General features: G+C 45.3%; 1 protein-coding gene across 4 annotated transcripts in view; it reads right to left on the bottom strand.

Moving 5' to 3' along the window:
• Positions 1-24,707, bottom strand: part of PIP5K1B (phosphatidylinositol-4-phosphate 5-kinase type 1 beta) — a 295,798-nt gene that overhangs the window by 247,589 nt on the left and 23,502 nt on the right. The window contains exon 2 of one of the 4 annotated variants that reach the window (XM_045772495.2): positions 11,350-11,508. The exons of the other annotated variants lie outside the window; for them this stretch is intronic. The gene's annotated coding sequence lies outside the window, so the exon portion shown is untranslated. The remainder of the gene's footprint in view (positions 1-11,349; positions 11,509-24,707) is intronic. 4 annotated transcript variants of the gene reach the window in all.

The raw sequence follows: 24,707 nt of genomic DNA, 5'->3' as shown, positions 1-24,707 counted from the left end.
CCATAGGATTCTTTAGAAAGATTTGCAAGTGAATGCAAATAGAGAAGACTGACAGATACGTACTAAAATTATTAAAATTGGTTGTTCTGAAATGTGAGGTTGAGAGATTTTCACCTTCTTTTATTATGCACATTTTTTCTAAATTTTCTACATGAGCAATGTATTCCTTTTCTACTAATAAGTTTATAATTTTTAGGCAAAGTAGATTTACGGCAGATTTCCTGGGAGAGGACAATGAAGAAATGAACTGGAAATGGCAGCCTGGAAGCCTCACGTGACACAACATTAGCCATTATGCTCAGGCCCTGGATTTTATTCTTACTGAATCTTTCCTGCCCCCATTTTCTCCTGCTGCCTGCTCTCTCCCTGGGTAGTTTCCGTTTTTTTAAAAATTTGGTTTTTTTTCTTTGTTTTCACTAAAACAAAATAAAACGGAACCAAAAAAACCTACATTGTTTATTTTGGACACAACTGCTGTCCTCATTCTTATGTTCCCTTGCTGAAGATGCTGCTTCTTACACTGCCCCTTTCAAACTTTCTAGCCTCAACCAATCACACTTTGTTATACTGAACTTAAAGGACAGTAGAATCCTTGTCCGAACTCCAGTTAAGACCATTTTTCCACCCCTTCCATGGCCATATTCATTCCTCCCACATCCTTTCTCAACTACTGAAAATCATATGAGGAAAAGTTAGGGCTTATATACGGAACCTGCAATACCCCCTCGTGTTTAAGGCAGCTCAAAACCAACCCACCAGTTAGTCACTGAGTGGGCAGGTGGCATAAAAGGAGCCTTAGAAGGATACCTAGTTCAGTCCTTGGTCCTTACAGCAGGGAAGCACCACTTCTCCCACTTGATAGGTGAACTAGCAGAAACTTCGAGAAGAACTGGCTGAAACACACATTGGTGAAGCAGTGGCAAAAAGAAGGAATGGAACTTGGATCTTACATTCCTAGAAACAGGATTTTCTACAGCATCGGGCTGCCAGAATCTTAAGGGATAGAGAGAGAAAGGAGAAAATAAGGAAACCAAATCATATCCTAAAGGCTATGGCAGAATGAATTGCCTACAGAAGTTTTCACAAATATGAAGTTAAAAAACTACACCCTGGGAGCAGAGGGAACCCTGTGCACTGTTGGTGGGATTGCAAATTGGAGCCACCACTATGGAAAACGGTACAGGGGGGGTTCTTCAAAAAATTGAAAAGAACTACAATAGGATTCAGCAATTCCACTTCTGGGAATATACCTGAAGGGGATGAACACAGTATGTCCAAGAAATATCTGCAACCCCCGTGTTCACAGCAATATTATTTACAAGAGCCAAGTGTGGAAATAACCTAAGTGTCCATCAATGAATCAGTCGACAAAGAAGATGCGGTACACAGACACACACACACACAGAGTACTATTCAGCCATAAAAAGAAAGAAATTCTGCCATTTAAGACCACACAGGTGGACCTTGAGACATTATGCTATGTGAAAGAAGTCCAATACTATATGATCTCATTTATATGTGGACTCTAGAAAGAAAGACACAAAGAAAAAAACCAAAATTGTAAAAAAAAGAGATCAGATTTATATTTGCCAGAGGTGGGTCTGGAAGAAGGAGAACTGGGTTCAGGTGGTCAAAAGGCACACACTTCCATTATAAGATACACAGGTACTGGGGAAGTGACGTCCATGTAACGACCGTGGTTCACACTGCCATATGGTGTATCTGAAAGTTGTTGAGACAGTATTTACTAAGGGTTCTTATCACAAGGAAAGGCCAACTTTTTCTTTTGTCTGTATCTACATGAGATGATGGATATTAACTAAACTTATTACTGTCATCATTTCATGAAATACGTAATTTAAATAATCATGCCGCACACCCTGAAATTAAAAGCGGCTATATGTCAACTGTATCTCACTAAAACTAGGGGGGAAAACATGACAGCCTTGGTTGGCCTTGCCACCACATATGAGTGACCCAACCTCTCTGGACCCAGGTTACTCAATTTAGAGCAAGCTGAACTTGTTCAAGATCACTAATACTGTATAGCTCAAATCTACTTCCGCTAACATATTACATCCTAAAGTTATGGCAACACAAAACACAACATACATTCAAATCAATCCCCATTTATTGGGCAGCTACTGTGGACAAGATACTATGATGGCTACTGTGGGGATACAGTTTTGGCTTCTATCTATGTAACCAATACAGCAGGACTGAATTTTATAAACGAGCCAACAGGCACCAAGTGTTAGCTATCTGAAACATTAAACTTTTAATACATTTGTAAAATTAAAGAGAACTTATTCCATATGGACTGCCCTATTCTTTTATTTATTTATTTAAAGACTTTATTTATTTGAGAGAGAGAGGGAGAGCACACGCACGAGAGGGGTAGTGGGAAAGAATCCTCAAGCAGACTCCCAGCTGAGCACAGAGCCTGATGCGGGGCTCGATCCCACAACCCATGAGATCAAGACCTGAGCTGAAACCAAGAGTCGGATGCTTAACCAGCTGTGCCACCCAGGCCTCCAAGACCGCCCTGTTCTTTAGTAACTGTTTGGAAGAGTAGACAAGGAGATGGGGGAATCTGGGCTTTAATTCTGGCACTATCAGAAATGCATTTTTATTTTTATTTATTTTTAAAATTTTTTATTTTTTCATTTAGAGAGAGGGAAAGAGGGAAGGAGAGAGAGAGTGCACGCAAGTGGGGAGAGGGGCAGAAGGAAAGGGAGAGAGAATTTCAAGCAGAGGCCGTGCTGAACATGGAGACCCCAACCTCACATCCCAAGATCAGGACCTGAGCAGAAATCAGGAGTTGGACACTCAACTGACTAAGCCACCCAGGCACCCCCAGAAATTCATTTTTAAAAAACGGATGAAGGTCAAATTCGCATAACATCAAACCAACTATTTTAAAGTGAATGATTCAGTGGCACTTAGTGCCATCACAGTGTGGTACGATAACGACCTCCATGACCTCTAGGGCTTTTTTTTTTTTTTGGCAGTGCAGTGGGGGCATCCCGGGTATGTTCTGTTCTGGTCCTGACCATTTCCCAATCAAGCCTTTGACTCCGAGGACCGTTGGCAGTCGTTCAGCGCCACTGGGCAACTTGTTCTACTCCATCATCTAATAAATGCCCATCTCAGCATCTACGAGCAAGGTGAATAGCCACACTATTCCCCACAAAAGTCAATCAATGGAACTATCCATGATAACTAATTCATCACATTTTTTTAATAGCTGGATTTTTACTACCTGAATTATACACTGCCTCTATTCATTTCAATCTCCCTTTATGAAAGTTTGCACAGAGTACTCCGTGTGTCCAGACCCCAAGCTCACAAAAGGCCAGCTCACAGGTTCTCTACGTAGAATTGCCTTTTGCAGGCAGGGTTTATAAGAGCAATGTTTGCACGTATCTGAAATAGGCAATTACAATTACCATGAATATGTACATACTACCTCAGAAATTTTCTACATACTAATGGGAAAATTTAACTACCAGCATTTTCTGAGGATTTACTATGCTCTAGACAAGTCTAGGTGCTTCTGATGCATTATTTCATTTAATCCTTACAAAGGTCATAAGGAGGGTGGGGCTTGGAAACGTTAAGTGACTTGCCCAAAGTAATCCACTATATACATGGAGAGCCAGAATTAAAAAGATAATCTATTTGACGTAAGTAACAGTGCTCTGAGGTGCAAGGCATACTCTTTCCCCAAAACTGCATTGCTATTAATTATCCCTGAACCATTCCTATGAAGAATTCCCACGGCAGCTGGGATAAACCAAAGCCACATGGCTAAACCTTCAAAGACACTCCCAGACAGTACTGTGGAAAAGGAGCAGGGGTTTAAGACCTTTGAAAGACTCAGGTATTCCCACTGAACCTCACAGCAGACGTGCAGAAGCAAACAATGGTTTCGACCCACAAAGACATTTTCATTCATCCCTATGAAAATATAAAAAAAGTTCCCACCCTATTCAACGTTGCATCTTGTCCCCAGCGCCAATCGAGCACTCCCAATCCCCCTCACCCGAGACTGCTTATTTTCCAAAGTTCTTACCTCCCTCTAATATACGACACCACTCACTTACTCATCATGCATATTATTATGATTCTATGCTAGAACGCAAGCTCATTGAGAACAGGGAATCTTTGTTTTTATTCACTGCCATGCCCCCAGTGCTTAGAGACACAATGGCCCAAACCACAGTTGGAGCACATTCCTCTTCCTTACAAAAGTAGATGATGGTAGCTATTCAAAACACTTTCTAACATTTCACCGAAAACTGCTAAACGCTGCTAAATATTTCGCACATTTGAATAGAGACACTGACACATCTATAAGTGAATGCTACAGCCACGTCACCGAGGAGAAAGCTGTAATTACAGAATAATAGAACTATCACTGACAGATGGAAGGGGGTTTTCTTGTTGTTACAGCTCATCGAGGGGATTATATGAAGAGCTCACTGAGTGAGCACGGCTGACAGGCAATCCAAGCATGGAAGCCAAGCCATGATGCCTCAACTCTTAGGCACAGCGTTGGGGAGCAGTGGGGCAGAAGGGGTGGGTAACGAAAGAAGGATGCTTCATTTCAAACACTGAACTTCATTTCAAACACTGAACACAAGCTACTATTTGCAAAAGATTTTAAAAACTTGTTATATCTATCATGGAAACTGCACAAAATAGCGTGATCAACTAGTGTGGCAGTGCATGGGTTAATAATGGTTTTCATTTATTCAACGCTTTCCTAGGTACGAGGCACTCTTTTGAGAACTTTGTGTATATTCTATCAAGTGAATATCTTCACAACCACCCTGCGATGTAGGTATATTATTATTGTAGAGATAATGAAACTGAGGCTCAGAGAGGTTGTTGAGCCTACTTGGGAACACACAGCTCTGGAGTGATATTGCTGGGATCAAACCTAGGTTAGTGGTTCTCAGCAGGGAGTTACTTGGTTCCCCAGGTGGTATCTGACAATGTCTGGAGACGTTTTTTGTTATCACAACTGGAGGGAAGGTGCTACTGGCATCTAGTTGGGTAGGAATACTTCAAAACATCCTAAAATGCAAAGGACAGCCCCACAAACTAACCATTGTACACAGAGTTTGAGAAACACCTTCCCTGACCCAAGGACAGAAGGGCGGAAAGCTAAGTGCAACATGCCAGTTAAATGCAGTTGTATTTCAGCTTCTAAAAGAAGGACGTTTGTTTCCTGCGAACACTGTCACACACCAAAACAAGTTTGCTGGCATCCGACTACACCAATGTATCCCTTCACCCCTCTGGCGTCCAGAAGTCCAAAACCAGGACTCCCGGGCTGAAATCCAAGTATCAGCAGGGCCATACTCCCTCTGGAGGCTCCATGAAAGAAGCCAGCCCTTGCTTCTTCCAGCTTCTGGATGCTTCCAGCACTGGCACTCCTTGGCTGGTGGCCACATCATTTCAAATTCTACCTCCATCTTCACACAACCTTCTCCTCTGTGTCTATGTATCATCTGTGCAATCTGTGTCTCTATGTGCAAACCCCTGCCTCTCGTTTGAGGAACACTGCGATGCCATGTAGGGCCCGTATGGATAAGCCAGGATGATCTGCTCATTCAAAGTCCTTAAATGATTCACATCTGCAAAGACTTTTTTTTTTCTTTTCCCAACTACGGTAACACAGGTTCCAGGGATTAGGACATGGATATTTTTGGAGAGCGATTTTTCAGCTCACCACAAGTAGATAACATCAACTTCCGTTTACCCAAGAGGGAACTTAAAGTCACGTGCCCAAGGACCAATGGCTAACAAGTGGTGGAGGTGGGATGTGAACCCAGCTGTGCCCACCTCTGAAGCTCATTCTCTTTATATCATGCCACCTACAAAGGCCAAAGAACAGACCTTAAACCAGCAGGTCCCAACCTCTAAGGGGGGGACCCATGGAATAGCCACGTGGGCTTTAAGCACTGCCAGTAAAAATCATGAAAGCACACATTTCCATGATGTGAGAGTCTGGAGAATACTTGCATTATTTTCTTGACCTAATGAACATTTCTTGTCCCTACGGAGGGGTCTTCTTACCCAAAGAATTACTTAAAATCCTTGTATAAAACAGCCTACGGCTTTCTTCCGGAGTCCTAAGTGATATGCAACAGACTACAGCTCTGAATGCACAAGAACCTTTAGGATTTGTACATTATTACGGACTGAAGTCCCAAGCTTACTGAGAGAGGAAGGTATTGCCGACGAAGGGGGTGGCTATAGGTGGGTCACTGCAGGGGTTTTCATAACCCCAGGAATTGTTGACATTAAAAATACAGGGTATGCAGCCATAAAAAGGAAGGGAATACTAACACCTGCTCCCACATGGATGAGCCTTGAAAACGTATGCTAAGCAGAAGAAGCCAAACACCCAAGGACACATCGTGTGATTCCATTCCTCTGAAACATCCAGAACTGCCAACCCCACAGAAACAAAAAGAAGATTAGTTGCCTAGGGCCACGGGGAGTAGGTACTAGGGAGTGACGGCTTAGGGACAGGTGGTTGTACTGCGGAGTGATGGAAACGTTTCAGAATAAGATGGTGGTGGCCGCCGCTCTTTTTCACTTTGCAGTGGTGATTCTGAGGTTCTGTGAATGTCACCTCAATAAAAAAAAAAAAAAAAAGAATAAATAAATGGAGGCCTCTATGCTAAGCAAGCAAACTCCGGGGTAGACCACCCGCTTCTTTACAATGCAGTATCAAACCATATTCTGGTTCAGATCCCAGAGTTCAGATCCTGGCCGACAAATCAGGATTTATTTTGTACGACCCTGGACACGTTCCTTCTGCTACTCCCTTTGTTGGACTTTGACAAGAGGCTTCAAGAAATTCAGAATTCACTTTTTAATTTTTGCCAATAAACTACGAAATACTTGCTGTCAAAAAAAAAATCGTGACATCATGCCGACATTTACAGTCCAGTGGTACCCCGAATCAACACTTCACCTCCCGCGCTCCTGAAATAAGGTGCCTACTTGCCTTTTCCTATAGAGGGGCCCAATGAGATAATACAATGGAAGAGCTCAGTTGGCTCTGGAGCACATTTCAGATGTAAGGCATTGCTAGTAGTGTAAATAGTGATTAGCACCAAAAAGCCAGCAGCAAGGGAAATGCCGCCATGTTGCACAGTACGCTGTGAGGACATGGCAGTCCTAACCAGTGAAACTGGCAGCCTATTACTGTATAATCAACACACAGTAATTATGTAACCAACCGCCAACAGCTGTAATTCCGATTGGAGGAAAACCAGATAGGACACAGCAGAAGAACGTGCACCCCGGAGATAAGATTCTCTCCTCCCGAAGCAAGTCTATGCACATGTCATCGCCCCAGAGTCTGGACGGCCCCGATGGGCCTTGCAAGGAGGGAAAACTTGTCCAAGAAGAATGGGAGGTTCTTGGACTTGGGGCTGGGGTGAGGAAGGTCTGTGGAGCGACTGGGGGAAAGAAGGGAAGAGAAGGCAACCGCCCAACCTAGCTCAAGGCCGACACCCTCCTTCAAAATCCAGCTTCTGCTTCTCCCTGGGGGGAGACCTTCCCATCAGCCATGAACTTCCAGCCGTGTAGGCCAAGGACAGGGATACACTGCTTTCTTAGCTGCACATTTGCAAGAAAAATGCTCTTGCTCTGTACCATGCAAGGTGGGCTCTGGGCTTTTCATTCCAAACCAAGGCTGAGCTGCTGTGGGCTCTACACGATTTGGAAGCGGTGCATCAGGCCACAGGCCTGGTCGGAGGCCAGAGGCCAGCTGGGACAGCAGGGACAGCAGGGGAGACAGAAGAGGACAAGCCAGGGACGGAGCTGGGAGTGCTGAGCTCTGAGCCATGCTTGCTATTAACCCCTTCAGGGAGGCCACGCCTAACTTCTTCTCCTTGGTACTTATCTGTAAAATAGGGGGACGGCCCCGCCCTGCTAGCCTCAAAGTTCTTGTCGGAAGACGGTGAGAACGAATTAAAGTGAGAGAGTGTGGGGGGGCGTGTCGTGATGACCAGAAAAGCACACACCAGAAGTTAAGGCTCCTAGCCACACTGCCTAAACTCTGCCCGAGCATTCCATGCAACCACACCTCCGATGCTGAGAGTTAACATGAAAGAAGAGATCCATTTGGGAAATCACAGCTTTAACAAAGTTGACTTTTTAATTCATGCCTTCATTCATTTATTCAACAAATATTTAGTGGGCACCAATTAGGTACATGTCGCTGAACAGAACAGACATGGACTTTTCCTTCATGGGGCTTACACCCTGATGGGAGAGATAGATCCTTAACAGTTTGTATAACTTGTATTTTGAAAAGATATCGTCTATAATATGTGCTATGAAGGAAATAAAGAGGAGATGATACAGTGGCGGGGACTTAAGGGGTGATCTACTGGCGGGGGACAAGGAAGTCTTTTCTGGGGCAGCAACTTTTAAGAATCCTGGAAGCTCAGACGGAGCCAGCATTGCAAAGAAGGAACAGGGAGCTGGCAGAGAGCTTCCAGTGGGGAAATACAGTGTGAGCACAGGCCCTGGGGCAGGAAGGTCAGGACAGGAAGAGGGTAGAGGAAAGCAAGCAGGAGGCCTGGAAGCCTTTTCTATGTGGTGTATCTCGTGAACCTCCAAGAGTGGGGCATAGGATAAGCACTGCTTCCCAAAAAAGTATCCCAGGATGGTAACATGGACAGTAACTAAGCCCCTAACATAAGACTAGATATCCAATTCCAAGGGGAAGTGCCAGGCCTAGATATAATTCCTCAAAGAACATCGTCCAAAACCAAGTGCCCTGATTTTGACCTCACCCACAGTGAGCGTGCAAATGCAACACGCTTCTGGTGGCTAAAGGGAGGAACGACTGAATCAAGTCACCTGCCGTCTGGTCCTAGAGTGGAGGACTAGGGAAGAGGTGGGAGTCCCTGCACTACCCTATCTCCAGCCCAGCGAGGGGCTTCCAGTGGGACTAGCTGGAGAGCATGAGACTCCCACAACAAGGGAAACACCAGCACCTCGCCAGTGATGTCTGCCTAAGCTGGAGGGGGGCTGGCTGGAAGCTGATGGACAAGCCAAAGGACATAACACCGACACTGGGATTAGCCTGCAGTCCCCCAGTTTGTGGGACAAAGGCTACGGGAGTCTCTGCCATGGCCCAGACATGGATCACGCCAAGAGCATATGTACGGGGCTCTACCCAGCTCTGGCGACCAAGGGCCAAGTGGACAGCAAAGGAACCCAGCAGACAGGAGAACAAATGGACCAGCGGCTTTGCAGAGACCGAGAAAGGAGTAGCAACAAGGCTAGAGTATACAGCAGCCAAAGCAAGGCGGCTGGAGGCCAGAGGTCTCCAGAGAAAGAGAGGGTGAGGGGCCATCTCTGCAGAACCCACAAAAGGGCTCCCTAAAGAGCAAGATCCAATTCCAAAAACCCACTGCACAGAAACAGCTCTACTCTATTACCTCCTGCCAATGAAAACACTCCCAGGCCCCATCCGGTCCTTCCCACCCCTCCTTCACCCAGAAGCAACAGCTACTGCGCAAGCGAGAGAGAGAAGGCATCCATGCCACAGACCCTTCTCCCAGCACGAGCCGGAGCTGGGGGCGCGGGGAGCAGTGACACACGCGAGTGAAGTCAGGAGCTTCGACTACTACGTGATACTAGACATTTTACGTATCTGGCACATTAAAATGGGATTCTACCACATGAGAGCGCTCAGAACAGTCACGTGATACGTTTTCATCAGGAAACAGGGAAAGTGGCTTTCTGGCTGAGTAACTTTTAATGGGAGAACGGGTGACTGGAGCTCAAGCTGTGTTTTGATAGCGTCCTATGAAGTCTATTTGTTTGAGACAAAGGACACACGGAACTTCCTCATGGCAGCGCATCTCGTGGGAAATCGACTCTGTAAAAATGAGGTCCGTCGTGTCTGTGCTTGCACGCCGGGCTCCCCTCGTACCACCACCATCCCTCGCGGAGCCAAGGAGAGCCTTCAGCCTCTGTAGTAAATGAGCCTAGTGACCTCCTGCCCCCAGCAGACATTCCCATCCCCCATACCCTCCTCCTCTTCCAGAAACACAAACGTGGCTCAGGAAGGGACCCCCGCCACGACCCTCAGCCTGATCCTCGCGACACGGACTCCAACCGAGTTCCCAAATTCAAGCCTCATGAGTGTGGTCCTCAGATGTCATCTTTTTTTTTTTTTTTTTTAAAGATTTTATTTATTTATTCGACAGAGATAGAGACAGCCAGCGAGAGAGGGAACACAAGCAGGGGGAGTGGGAGAGGAAGAAGCAGGCTCATAGCAGAGGAGCCTGATGTGGGGCTCGATCCCATAACGCCGGGATCACGCCCTGAGCCGAAGGCAGACGCCTAACCGCTGTGCCACCCAGGCGCCCCTCAGATGTCATCCTAAGAGGATTCCTTCTGGGGGGATCCAGCTGAGAAGCCCAGAGCCTCAACTCCTACCCAGCAGTGAACCCCAGGGCACCAAACACGAGATGGGGGCCTAAGTCCCTCCATTCATTCTCGCTTTGCTGCACGTGTCATGAAAAGCACATCTTGGAGCGCAGAGCAAACACGAGACAGAACGCATCTTCGGTCAACCAGCACTGTGGTGGGGCCAATGACCAGAAGTCAACCATCGTAGCATTATTACATTTCCGTGGGTCTTTGCCAATTACCACATACCGGCTGAGACTTTACGGTATTGGAAGTAATGCTCACCAAATCGGTACCAGGTGCAATCGATTTTTCTTCACACGGGAGCCCTACTTCTTATGGGAGCACATTTAAAACTGAGATCATTTTAAAAGATGTTTCTGGGCCTGCTGTCCCCTAGCTTTTCAGTCCGAAGGCCGGGACTGTGTCTCACCCAGTTTTGTGTCCCCTGCGGCCTGGTATGGAATCTAGGTACATAAGATGGTCCAAAAATCCGATGGCTAATAAGTAAATGAACAAATGAGTGGATATCCTGGCTCACATTTTAAGCTAGATTCATGTGAATACTGTAATTAAATACGTTTAAAAAAGAGAGAGAGAGAGAGAGGCCTGCTAGTCATCATTGTTGACTGCCGCATTCTATTCCCCACAGATGATTTGCAGTATGTTTGCTTCAATCTTGTAATACGATACTTGGGTGTCATTTGACATAAAAGGTTCTCCTCAGGCCACTCCTTCTACAGAGTCTGAGAGGATGTCAACGGCCCGTTCACTCCCCACTGAGAAAGAGTAAAAAGCTCCATCGTGGTCCATGACTCCACGTACGAGAATCAACGTTTCAAGTCTCTCAAAGCAACTAAGACAGATACATTGAAAAGAATTAACTGTCACCTCTCTCGCGGAAGGACCGCTGGGGGCGAAGCAGCGAGAAGGCAGGCTGGCTAGCACAGGGCTGGGAGGCATCGGGCACCAAAGAAGAGAGGTCACAAGATTTGGAGGTGGACAGGTCTGCGGTCACGTGCTGGCTCTGCCGGGCCTCAGCTCCCTCATCTGTAAAATGGAGGCGATAGTGCCGACCTCAGACAATCGTGAGGAGGACCGGGGAACATGCGGAGGCTCTGAGGAAAGTCCCTGTCACCTAAGGGCGGCAGTTTCAATCAACAGTACTTTTATTACTGTTACTCGACACATACAAAGCACGACGTACACCTACCTGCAGTTTTGAGGACGATTTTATCTGGGGGTGGCTCACCACTCAAAGGCGTGGAGATCCACAACTCGGCTGTCTGGAACTTGGAATGCTGCTTCCCGTAGAAACAATGCCATAAATCACAGAATTTTAGAACTGGAAGGCGACTCTGAAGAGCATCTGTCGACGTTCCCACTCAACGGACGCCTTCCCTCTACACACATGCTGGCGGGCGCGAGCCGCCCAAACCCGTACAGCCGGGACCGTCGTTGCCGCGCGGCACGCACACACGTGCCAGAGAGTGATTTTCCAACAGTCACGGGACACCTTCCCCAGCTCTTCTAACCTCAACTGGATCATCTTCCACCTTGGAAGTTCACTGATGGAGGAAGGGGGGGAGACATACATTTCTGACTTCCTATAACCTCCCTGCCCCCCCCCCCACACCCAGCGACTGTCCCAAAATACTTCCGGTCACTGTACGATAAGAACTGTATCAGCAGCATGAGCAGAACGCAACAGGCCCACGGAGGAGGGGGAGACCCGTGGGGGAGGGGAGGAGGGGTGTCAAAGGCAGCAAGAGGCAGGGTGGAGTAGGGCACAGGAAGGCAAGGCTTGATTACCACATTTCCCTCCATCCTCCCTTAGCCCGGCGTCGGCCCCGTTTAACCTGGCCGCGCACGAAGCAAACTATCTGTGTGGTGCACCTGAGACACTGATGGGGCCCGTGCACTGTCACCCTCACTCCGACCCCTGGCTGGGCCCAGCTGCCCCCCTGCAGTGGGCAGCAAGAAGGCACAAAGCACTCTGGGGTCTTCCTACTGCTTATTCTTAGAATGGCAAAGGCTGGCTGGCTGTACTCATGCAGGCTGTTTGCAAGCCAAGTGTGTTTAGCTTCGAGAGTGCCTATCATGTGGCCTCCGATATGGAAAATTCAAAAAAAACTGCAGAATGACCAAGGCTATCTAGTTTTCCATGAAAGCTCACAGCACTGCTCAGACAACATGAGATAATACTCATGGTACATTGTTAAATGAAACAAAAATTACTCGACGCAAATGTATGTATGGTATGACCTCAGGTGTGATGTATGTATGTATGGTATGACCTCAGGTGTGACCTCAGGTGTGATGTATGTATGTATGGATGGTATGACCTCAGGTGTGATGTATGTATGTATGGTATGACGCCAGGTGTGACCTCAGGTGTGATGTATGTATGTATGTATGGTATGACCTCAGGTGTGATGTATGTATGTATGGTATGACCTCAGGTGTGACCTCAGGTGTGATGTATGTATGTATGTATGGTATGACCTCAGGTGTGACCTCAGGTGTGATGTATGTATGTATGTATGGTATGACCTCAGGTGTGACCTCAGGTGTGATGTATGTATGTATGTATGGTATGACCTCAGGTGTGACCTCAGGTGTGATGTATGTATGTATGTATGGCATGACCTCAGGTGTGACCTCAGGTGTGATGTATACGTACACACTATGTTTTACCCATTCTTACATTATCTGGCTTTTTTAAAAAAGTATTTATTTACTTATTTGAAAGACAGAGAGAGCACAAGTGGGGGATGGGTGCGTGCAGAGGGAGAGGGAGAAGCAGACTCCTTGCTGAGCAGGAAGCCGGATGCAGGGCTCAATCCCATGACCCCAGGATCGTGGCCTGAGCTGAAGGCAGATGCTCAACCGACTGAGCCACCCAGGTGCCCCTCTTACCTGTATCTGTTTAGAATAAAGACTGGAAAGAAATACTTTAAAATGTGAATAATTATTTTCTTTGTGTGATGAAAATACAGGTTATATATTTTTTCTTTATAATTTTCTGTACTTCTAAGTCTGGTGAAATGGGCAAGTAATTGTATAAGGAGACGTGAAATGGCATTTCTGAATCCTGACTAGAGGGGCGCCTGGGTGCCTCAGTCGGTTAAGTGGCTGCCTTCGGCTCAGGTCATGATCATGGGGTCCTGGGATCAAGCCCCATGTCAGGCTCCCTGCTCAGCAAGGAGTCTGCTTCTCCCTCTCCCTCTGCCCCTCTTCCTGCTCATGCTCTCTCTCTCAAATAAATTACATCTTTAAAAAAAAGCAGTACTGATTAGATACTGTAAGGCAAAAATGCCTTTAGAAATGACCTAATTCCATATTTTTCCCAATCCCTCCCAATTATGTAGGTAAAACACCCCTGGGACCCTTGGGTGACCTAAGAACCTTAAGTCTTACAACCGGTAGACAAAGGAGCCAAACCATGGCTTGAACTCAGATCTTGTGACATTTATGGCCTGGGCCCCTCCCATGATATGGCAGTGTCCTAGAGTCAGGGACGAATGAACTTCGTAAGGAAACACTCCGTAAGGAAAGGGCAAGTCTTACTAAGCACACCCACACTTCTTGCTAAATAAATATTTGCCTGGCATTATATCATCGTTTTATGACATGCAAACAAGTCTGTTGCTAAAGGAGCTCTGGTGACTTTGTCACAGCCACTGAAGCTGACTCTGGGTGGCAAAGGTTTTCCACCTGCATTGCACAGAAACCCACCTCTAGAGACCATCAAGGCAAAACTGTATCAGAAGGCACCTCTATCCATAAGCTAGGCATCTCTGTGACTATAAACAAGAGACGGGCTATTCTGTCTTCTACTGTTGCTAACTAAACACATTAACAGCCACTTAACTTCCATTCCGTGGCCTCGTGCTGTATTAGAACTACTTCACATTTACCCAGCCCCAAAACATGGACAGAGAGTAGACAGACTGCGAACCTTCCTTAGAAGCGCCCCTATCTTAAAGGCTTTAAGTACTTCCTATCTGTAAACATGAAGCTTGTTAGGAACAAGGCAGCATCTCAATCTGACAAAAGGATCAGTTCTCCAATCTTGCACTCTTAAGGAAGAAAATCCAGACGCTGGATGCACACACATGTACAGAGCAGCCTGGGGCCACACAGGAGTGACTTCCTAGTTCACTCTGCTTATCTCAAGTGGGCTGGGCCGGGAGAGCTTTCTAGGCAAGGGGTGGGGAGGTGGCCTCCAAGGACACAGGAGCAGAGAAGGACTGGCCACAGGTGGCGAGTGAAATACCTGTTTTTCAGATAAGCAAAGAGACTCCCCCCCTGAGCCCAGCCACAGCAGGGAGCTCATTTCCCGCCCACCTGCTAACCAGAAACATAATACATGAACCCAAGATAGACTTACGGCAGGTGGGCAGAGAGCGGGCAGCAGCCTGGACAACCCGGCGGGTGCCCTGCCGCCCGGGCTGAGCAGTAATTAACTGAGACTTAGAACCTGATCTTCGCTGCAAAGCCTGGAGCACACATTGGCAGGGCAGAGCTGGGAGTGCCTGAAATGAGCTGGGAAAATGCAAAACTGCTGACCCTGGGAGGAATTCAAGGTAGAGGAAGCCCAGGGAGAAACCCAAGTAAGAGGAGGCTGGAAAGTACTGCAATCTAAGGGGATATAACAGTCCTCCCACTGAAATGATTTCGGGATTGAGGGCAGCCCCAGGAGGAGGCTGAAATGTACATGTTTCCATGTACATGCGGAATTCCAAAACATTTTAAAGGTTTCAGGAAAGAATGTCATGTGCTGAAGTGGCCTCTCTTCTTCACTGTCAGTCAAAACAAAAGTGACCCAAAAGAAGCCAAGAACCCTATTGCCAGAGCCCTCAATCACAGACCTCAACTCTGAGAATTTAATCTAAGGAAATAAGACAAAAGCAGCAAAAGGTTAGGTCGTATGAAGGTGCCCAATACGTTATGTTCCATAAAGGCAAAAACAAAAATACTAGATCATATATGATGATTAACGATAGGGAAAAATTTGATGAGACAAGGGTAAGTTAAGGCACATGAAATTTGCTCAACTCCTTTCGAATTGATGACATGAAGATATAAATGGGGGGAATCACATGTGAAGTTTAAAAACTCAAAGTTAAATGTTCACTCTGGATACAACTAAATCAGAATGGTGGTACCCGGGATGAAGCTGGAGGGTCAGTGGTCAAGGGCGGTTGACCAGGACGGTCTGGGGTAGCCTGATGGAACATACAGATGCTGAGGGCAAGGCCCCCTTAGGTAAAGCCACGGAGAACTTTCTGGCCTGGTCAAAGAGAGGCTCCACCTCATTCTGAAATCCCAAGGGGTGGGCCGGAACCCTAAACAAGAACAAATGCTGGTCTTGGTTGGTTCATCAAAAGGGGCTCTAATGCAGTGCTCAATTAACCTTGGGTTAAAGGGAAAATAAGTGGTCTCACAGGATCCTGAAGGAGGGAGATCTGAAAGAACTAGCAGATTAAAAGAAAATGGAGCCCTTTTCACAGAGGGCCTGTAACAGTCTGTTTAATCCAGAAAAATCTGGAAGGTTCCATTTAGTCTACAAATTTGGCCAACTGAGGAGCAGGAGGACGAACTGGAAACGCCTGATGAGAACATGAGAGCGGGAATGGGGCAGAGTGATTAACTTCACCCCACCCGTTTCCTTCCCCAAGTTTCAGATAAGAAAACTCACGCCCAGAAAGGCGATGCCAACTGCTTGTCCAGGATGACAACTAGCTAGCTTATGGCGGTGCCAGAGGTCTTTTCCTCTCATTCTGGCAATTTTTACATTATTCCAAACTTTTCTCTCAACCATATGTAGCCCCCAGCATTCTCCCACCATACAGGAATTAAACTTGAAACAACCATTCTCACTAGATAAATATTATTGCTTTTATTTCTAACCGGGGGAAATGCAGGAACTCCATAAAAGGAGGAAAGTCAACCTCGGTTCCATTTTTCAAAGCAACCTCTGTTTATAAAAATCCTCATTATTTCTGTTAAGTGTACGGTTTGGGTCCATTCTCACAGCTGGCAAATATTTATTTCATGGCGTGACTATTTATTCTATAGGTTTAATAACCCATTCAACTTCGCATCATCAGCCACATAAAATATAGGACTTTTTAAGATTTCCATCCAAGTCCTAAGGATCTTTCTTACATGGGGGCCATGCTAACATCTGCAGGCCTGCCACTGGGAACTTCTTTCCAAGCTGTCACTCAATCATCAATTGTGTTATGGCATCTGAATAGACTCAGATGTGAATGTGCTGGATTGTTCTGCCGTCCTCCAACTGCTATTCTGTGCATAAGGAGACACGTGAGAGGTTTCTGTCAAATGCTTCTAGGTCTATGGCTCTCTCTTCCTCTACCAATCTAGAACGCTCATCTAAAAAGGCAATGTGATGAATGGGTGACTACACGTTAGTAAATCTATGCTGGTTTCTAGGGATCAATCCAGCCATCTCTTCCGTGGGGTTTAAATCACTTACATGATGGTAACTCAGAATTTTTCCAAGGGAGTATTTCATATATTGAATGTGTGAGGAATTCAACTCTTTAAAAAGTTGCACAGAACAACATCTGCATGTTTCTGGTCTTCTGGAACCTCTCCCACTCTCCAACATTTACTCAATGGTCATTGGCAGTGGCTCAAAGGTGCTCTCTGCTAACTCCTTCAACACCCTTAGATATGATCAAGTATGTCCTAGAGATGTGAACTCATCCAGGCTACCTACATGCTCTTTCGCTGTCTTCTACAGCCCTCTTAATTAATCCCTTTTCACTCTGAAGATCATTGTTCTCTTTGCTGGGGATCTGAAAGCAAAAGAGTTCTGTATATGTCACGTATGAATGTCAGCCTTATGCTCTTACGCAATCGTCTGTCTCTGTCTCCATTCTTCTAGCTCCAGATACAATTAAAAAGCAAAACAAACTAAAACACTGTTTTCAAAATACAAAGCACATACCACACACCGTACACACTGAACCACACACCTGCACACACAACCTAGCCAGTAAAGAAATCAGTGCAACTATGAAATGCTGGAGCATCTTGTAGCAAGCCATGGAAACACACCTGTAGTGCTGGGGAGTCTGGAGGGAAATGGACATACCCACTGGACTTACCATAATGTAACTGTGCATTTGGAGGGCAAATGCATAAGATGTTTATGCCCTCTGGAAACCAAGAAACCTACACCTGAATGTTTGTCTTAAGGGACACATTTTGAAACAAATCTGAAATACAAGAAGGTTCAAGTACACAAATATGTCTTTGGGGGAATATCATAAGAGCCCCAGACTGGATACAGTTTAAATATCCCACAATGGTAATCATTAAATGAACTACAAAACACCCAACTGTGACAGGCCAAAGAACGCTCCCTCCCAAAGATGTCCAAGTCCTGACACCCAGCACCTGGGAATATGCTGTCTTACATGGTAAAAGGAACTCTGCAGACATGATTAAGTTAAGGATTTTGAGATGGGGAGATTATCCTGGATTATGCAAGCGGGCCCAACGTGGACACAACAGAAACAGAGGTTAGAGACTGAAAGATGAGCTTTGGGTTGCTGTGCTATTGGCTTTAAAGACAGAGGAAAGGGTCTTACGTCAAAGTACGTGGTGAAGCTCGAGAAGCTGGAAAAGGCAAGAACACATTCTTTCCTAAAGGCTTCAGAAGGGACACAGCCCTGCCAATACCTCAATTTTAGGAATTCGGACTTCCAGAACCATAAGATAATAAATCTGTGTCCTTTTAAGCCACTAAATTTATGGAAAAACTTTCACAGCAACAACAGGGAACTGATACACTACTAGGCAGCCACCAAAAACGGTAAAACAGAGGACCGCAGAGCAACAGAAGAATACTAACAGGCGCAAATGGTAAAATAGTGCATACCACAATTACTACTCTTGATACAAATACTTGATGCAAATAGATCAAGAGTCATAGAAACAGATGAAAAAAATATACCTATAGATTAAAAGGCCTCCTAACTGATGCCCCTGCTTCTGCCCTCGAGCTCCTAGCACCCAGAGCGGCTCTTTTCAGATATGAAATCAGATTACCTTACTCCTCTGCTCAAAACACACCAACAGGCTCCTGTCTTCTCAAAGAAAAAGCGCAAGTCCCAAAAAAGATTCCCAAAGCCCAGGTCCATGGCAGTGCACAGCTCTGCGGAGAGGCACTCACATGTACCGTACGTGACTGGCATCCTCACAAGTATGGGGTATCCCCCACCCAGGCACTTGCCTGCGCCTACTCGCTCGATCGCTCTGGCCTTCCCACCTGCTCTGTCTTGCTCACTCCACCCTGGCCTCACTGGCCAACTTGCTATTCCTGGAACTCCTTCATACTTTCTGCACTCACTGTTCCCTCTGCCTGAAGTACCATAACCAGGTGTAGGTTTCCTGGAACAAAGGGCATGGTCATCTCCTGTTATTTGCTCTCCAAATACATAGTTACGTTATCTGTACATATGTGAGTAGGTCTATTTCCCTACAACGTCACCAGCATTGCATCTTACCACCTCACAATATGATCGTCACAAAGTGACATTTCAGTTTTGTGTTAACTTCCAGGTTGAACCTTTTGTGAGTGTGTGCGTATTACTCTGAATAACATACCACACACGCCACACATGGAGACACCTTTTTGGTTCCTTTTGGTTTCAAATTCCAAGAGATCCAAGATAGGAAATATACCAGATAAGCCAGGAGCATTTGTAGTGTCAGGAAGTAAGAAGGTGTGAAAACAAGCAAACAAAACTCCGCAGGGAGAGGGGGAATGTCGAGGACTATAGGACTGAACAGAAAGAGGAAACAAAGAAAGGGGCAAAAGCTAGAACAGTCTGAGCAAGAAAGTAAAGCAGTATTGGATTATAACTCAAAGTACAACATAAAGGAGTCCGCGGTGACCTAAATAAGTGACTGAATAAACAAACGGGGGGAGAATAGACCAATCTCCCATGCAGAAGAATTCCACGTAATTCTGTGTGTGTGTGTTTTAAAAGATTTTAAGTCATCTCCGCACCCAGTGTGGGGCTTGAAGTCCGATTCCAAGATCAAGAGTCATATACTCCACCCACTAAGCCAGCCAGGCGCCCCAGAATTCCACAGAACTCTTACAGATACTCCTTCTTTGAGGAAGAGGACTTTAACTCCCTACTTTTTAAGTGTGGGCTGCACATAGTGACTTTCCTCAAAAGAGTACCGTCTGGCAAGGGGGAGGCAAGAAAGGGTAACTCTATAGTGGAGAAATCTGACAAAACACAGCTTCACCCAGGTAATCACAATCAACATCAGCAGTGATGTCATGTTAACAGCATATGTAATCTTGATACGTGTGATGACAATGGCACATTATCTCCCTGAAACACATTACCCCCATCTAATCATGAGAAAACACCCAATAAATCCCCACTGAGGGACATCCTGTGACACACCGGACAGTAATTCTCAAAACTGCCAAGGTCATCAAAAACAAGGACAATCTGAGAAACTGTCACAGTTACCAGGAACCTAGGGAGACATGACAACTCAATGGAACGTGGTATCCTAGATGCGACCCTGGAACACACACAAAAAAAGGGCAACAGGGAAAAACAGCAAATGTGAATGAAGTATGGACTTCAGTCAATAATAACGTACAGATGTTGGTTCATGAACTGGGACGAATGTACCACGCTAATGTAAGATAATGATAAAGGAAAATGAGTGTTTCCCACACTCTGTACTATATTCTCGAGAATTCTCTCAATCTAAAAAAGTCGTAAAATGTATTAAAAATAATTCCAACAGGTCATCAACACTGTCTTCAAAGGTTCCTCCCTCTTCCATATTATACAGTAATTCTTCCTGAGTGGTCGCTGGTTAAGTCCAATATGGCAACTTCCTCGGTTGTATTCTGCGAAATGACCCAAAAAAGCCAAAAGGCATTGGACTTTATTTTTAGGCCACTTAGCCACACAGCAGAAGCTGAGACAGTCATCTCTTGTTGCTTCTTCCAGTTATGCAGCGTGTGTCAACAAAATACCATCAGCCTTAGTCTCCATCTGTCTGCTTAGCAGAAGGTTCCTACAACAATCAAACCAATGGGCTTTCCCCTCCCCCCCTTAACCTCAACCAATGCTCTGCACCGTGGTTTCTCCACCAGATTATAGCTTGTAAATAAGCATGTTCTTCCTTGTTCATCAATCCTGTGTCTCCTCTTGCCTTCCATGGACTGCAGAAACATTCCCATTCCTTTATCTCAGGGCATTTGAACAGGAAGCCATGGGAACAAGTATCAGTCACCCCATTAAAAAAAAAAGTACAGGAGAAAAGGAGTAGGATCTTCTCTATCCAGTGCACTTGACACATTCTGGATTTACCTGCCTGCTACCCACCAGTCCTCACTGACCGACTTCTTAACCAAGCCAGAGAGCTATGCTGGGTGTAGCTCTGAGCCTTTGCTCTTCTTGTCCTTCCCTCCCATCTGGAACATTTCCCCATTCTCGTTTATTCTAGCTGCAGTACTCCTGCGTGCCTCCCACATAGGAGTGATCTTTCCCTTCTCCAAACTCTCAGAAACCCCATCTTATATTGCATTCCCAGCCCCGTTGGTTGTGCTTCCTAAGCTTATCTCCCCAACTCCACTGTAAGTTCCTTAATGGGATTAACTCATCTACTTTTCTGTATAACCTTTGCACACTGATCATTCTAACTGCTCATTAAACATTAGCAAATATTTGCGTGCCTCCCATAGACGCCTCTCATAGAACCCCATCTTACGACTCAGTGAGGTAGGCACACAATTACCCCCATTCTACAGCCGAAAACACTGAGGAATAAAGCGGTTGAGTGGCTTTCCCAGGGTCACATGGAAGTTACAGAGACAGAAAGTGCTGCAAAATTCACACTCATCACCACGGCATGTCCCCCTGCCTCCTTACCGGTTCAGTGACCCCTTCCAGAAGCTAGGTATTTTAGTAAGTGGTGATCTCAGAAGGAAAGTTAAAAATCCTTTTTCTAAGGGCCCCACACTGACTGAGAAAATGTTTATTCAACAGTTTCCCCCAAAGCCTAAAGTCACGCAGACTGTGTACAGCCCAGACAACAGGACTCAGAGAAGACGGGGCTTATAAAAACTTCTTGAGCAAGCACTGTGGTGAGCCATCATCCTTCACACGTCGGCCAGTTAGAAGGACTGATGGACACGGGCTGAACAAAAGGAGAAAAATAAAATATACGCGTCTGTACAGTTGAGACTGCAACGCCATGCTCGCTCACACGCTCTGAGGACGCTGGGCAGCGACAAGGCATCGTGCCAGGGGAGCGACCGGCACCCAGGACCGTGCTGTGTGAGCGAGTACAACATACAGCAAGGTTCTCTTCGGCCATCTGCTTCTCGTTTCCCACTGGCGATTTTGTGGTTGGATGATCAGCTTCTTAGATGAGTTCTAAAAATAACCTAGCACCAATGTAATGACACAAGTACACGGGGACTGACGGTCACCTCGTGACCTACACCTCAATTATACACCCTTCCTTTCTATGACAAGGAAGAGGGGCCTGACCCCTCAGCAGGTGCAAGGCATCAATACTGGTCCAAGGTAAGAGAATGAAATGGCAAGGGAATGAATCTCCTTTGAATCCCAAATATGCCAAAACCCAAATGATTACTTTCAGACACCCCTGAAACGCACTACGCAACAAATAAACAAAAGTGATCCGTGTAACTCAGTCAGCATGACTTTGGAGAAAAGAGAAGTGCTTTGGACAAAGTTTTATTTATTAAAAAATGAACCAGAGACCCTTCTTCCCTCAAGGAACTTAAAATCCAGGAGGGCAGATGAGACACACCTGCGAATAACTGAAAATACACACTGGAGAGTGCTAAGTCCATAAGAGATGTATAAATAAAAAGTTACCTCCTCCACCTCATTATTCCAGTGTCATGGGGAAGACTTCAAGAGCTTCTAGAAGCAACTCTCCCTTGGACTGGTTCACAGAGGCCCCACCAACAGAGCTGTGGCGGAAGCATAGGAGCCCCGGAAGCGGAGGATGAGCCGGAAGTTGCCGGAAGTCAGCTCGCTCCTTTCCTAGTCTCCTTGCATCCACGTTATAAAAAGGGTTGCAATCTGTTTCTTATGCAATACTTCCTGAAATACTGCGAAGAGGCCATTTGCAAAAGCAAAGAGCATAATTCTAACACATTATCGCTTTTTGAAGTGTGGCTCTCTCACTGAGCAATTTCACAGCATGGGTAAGCCCTCTGCACCAGCCCATCTTCAGATCTGGAGAGAACAAGCAGCAGATGTGCAACCCCCAAGGCTTACTTTGGAGGCCAGAGGCTGCCTTGACCCCAACCCCCACCATGCTCAACATTGTTGCCACCATTCTTTCAACTGCATTATCTTCCCCTAATTCCCTGTGCCTGGCTCCCCTAATCTATTGTAAATTCCTTGAGGGCAAAGCCCACTCATTCGTTTTGCAATTCCCTCTCCACCCCACCTCCACTCTCAATGTTATCCCCTTTGCCCTCAGTTTAGGATCTGTTACAAAAAGTACATAAAGAGTGAGATGAAGTAGTATTTACCTAGTTCCTACTGCCCATATTCCTTTATTTCAGCTAATTTTCTTAATAACCCACTGAAGTGGGCAACATTAGCCTCATTTTAGAGCCTGTTCTTTGCTGGGAAGACAAAGGAGTTGGCTCATCTCGGGTCTTTGTCCACTGCACACAATGCGATGTCAGGTGCAAACCTCTCCTCACTTTCCTCTGCAAAATGGACACATCCCCGCCAGACATGAGAAGTATCAGAAATCCTACAGGTGGGACAGATATTCATAAAACCGATGCTAAACTGAAACACTGCAACTTTCAGACATCAAGAGTTAGTCTAGAACAGCCTCAAAGATTCTAAAGCAGCACTCATACGCGACACATGACCCTTGAAACCAAATTATCGCACATATTTTAAAGGGTCCATAGACTTGGGCTAAAGGTAACTTTCCTTAACAGTGATGGCCATGGAGGTAATATCTGCTCACCTGTTAATGATTGAAGGGTAAGTAAGGAGGAGTAGCTTCTCACTAAAAGGAAGTGGCCGAATCTCGCCCCCTCTCTCGCCCCCTCTCTCGCCCCCTCTCAGGGATGATTAAAGGAGATACACTGCAGCAACATTGTAAATTCCAAACAACCAGGAAATCCACGGTCCCTTTCTTGTTTCCCTTCCAGCTGATCTGTATTTGTACTTAGTGTATATATAAAATGGGCAGGACGCATTTTAAGCACCCACTAAAATCCTTGGAATTTACTGTCAGTTCCAATACACCTGGTGTGACAAGCTCAAGAGTTTTATTTCTCAACACAGTACAGGTCAAAGTCCATTCCAATGACTCCTGTAGGCTTTCTGAAATTCTCTGCTTTCCTCGAGTTTAGTTGTCTATCATCATACTTAAAAGCGTGATATTGGTTAAGAATTGAGAAATGTGTTTTTTTATGTACAGAATTTAAAAATGTAATTGGATATGGGCTACTACAATAGATCTAAAACCTTAAGAAAAATTTTAATCCAAAAGTAAATCTCATCTGCTGATATGGCTCACTTTTTAGGAACTGATACTAGTCCCAATTAGTCTTGTGGAATATTTCTTCAATTGTCCTACACCCACCTTTATGGAAAGCGGAGAAGGGACTGTCACTGGTGTCTCAGTTCCTGGCTGTTGGTATCAGGTGCTCCAAATCTTGTTGACCCTGCATATTATTTTCTCTATCTTATGACATCCTGTGAATAATATTCTCACAGTCCTCATATCATATTCATATGTAACCAAATACACACACAATAAAACAGTAAACAAAATTATCAAAGCGAATTGTACAAAAGTGCTCTATGCTTTTTCATGCTTATCAGTGTACTTGATTATAAATCATCTTTTATCGTATTATATCCTTTTTTGTAGCTATTTTCCATAGGCTTTTTCATAGTATTTTATCAGTAAATAATAGTGTATTGTTATGAGCTATTGCAGTTTCTCTAATCACTTCCTCCAATGTTAGATAACAATGTAGTCTTTCACTATTAAAAGTAACACTGTTCTAACGAGATTTGTTTTTCCTATTTTTTTTTTCTCCTGCCAAGAAAAATTACTGAATCAAATGGTATGTTCATTATAATGGCTTTTGTTAAATAATTTTGTTGCCCCTTCAGGAAATATGTACTAATTTGAAGGCTGCCAATCAT

Source organism: Ursus americanus, chromosome 34, assembly GCF_024610735.1.
Source record: "Ursus americanus isolate L20-20 chromosome 34, mUrsAme1.1.p, whole genome shotgun sequence".
Classification (NCBI taxonomy): domain Eukaryota; kingdom Metazoa; phylum Chordata; class Mammalia; order Carnivora; family Ursidae; genus Ursus; species Ursus americanus.
Note: the sequence above shows the minus strand (reverse complement) of the source record. Positions and strands in the feature narration are given on the sequence as shown.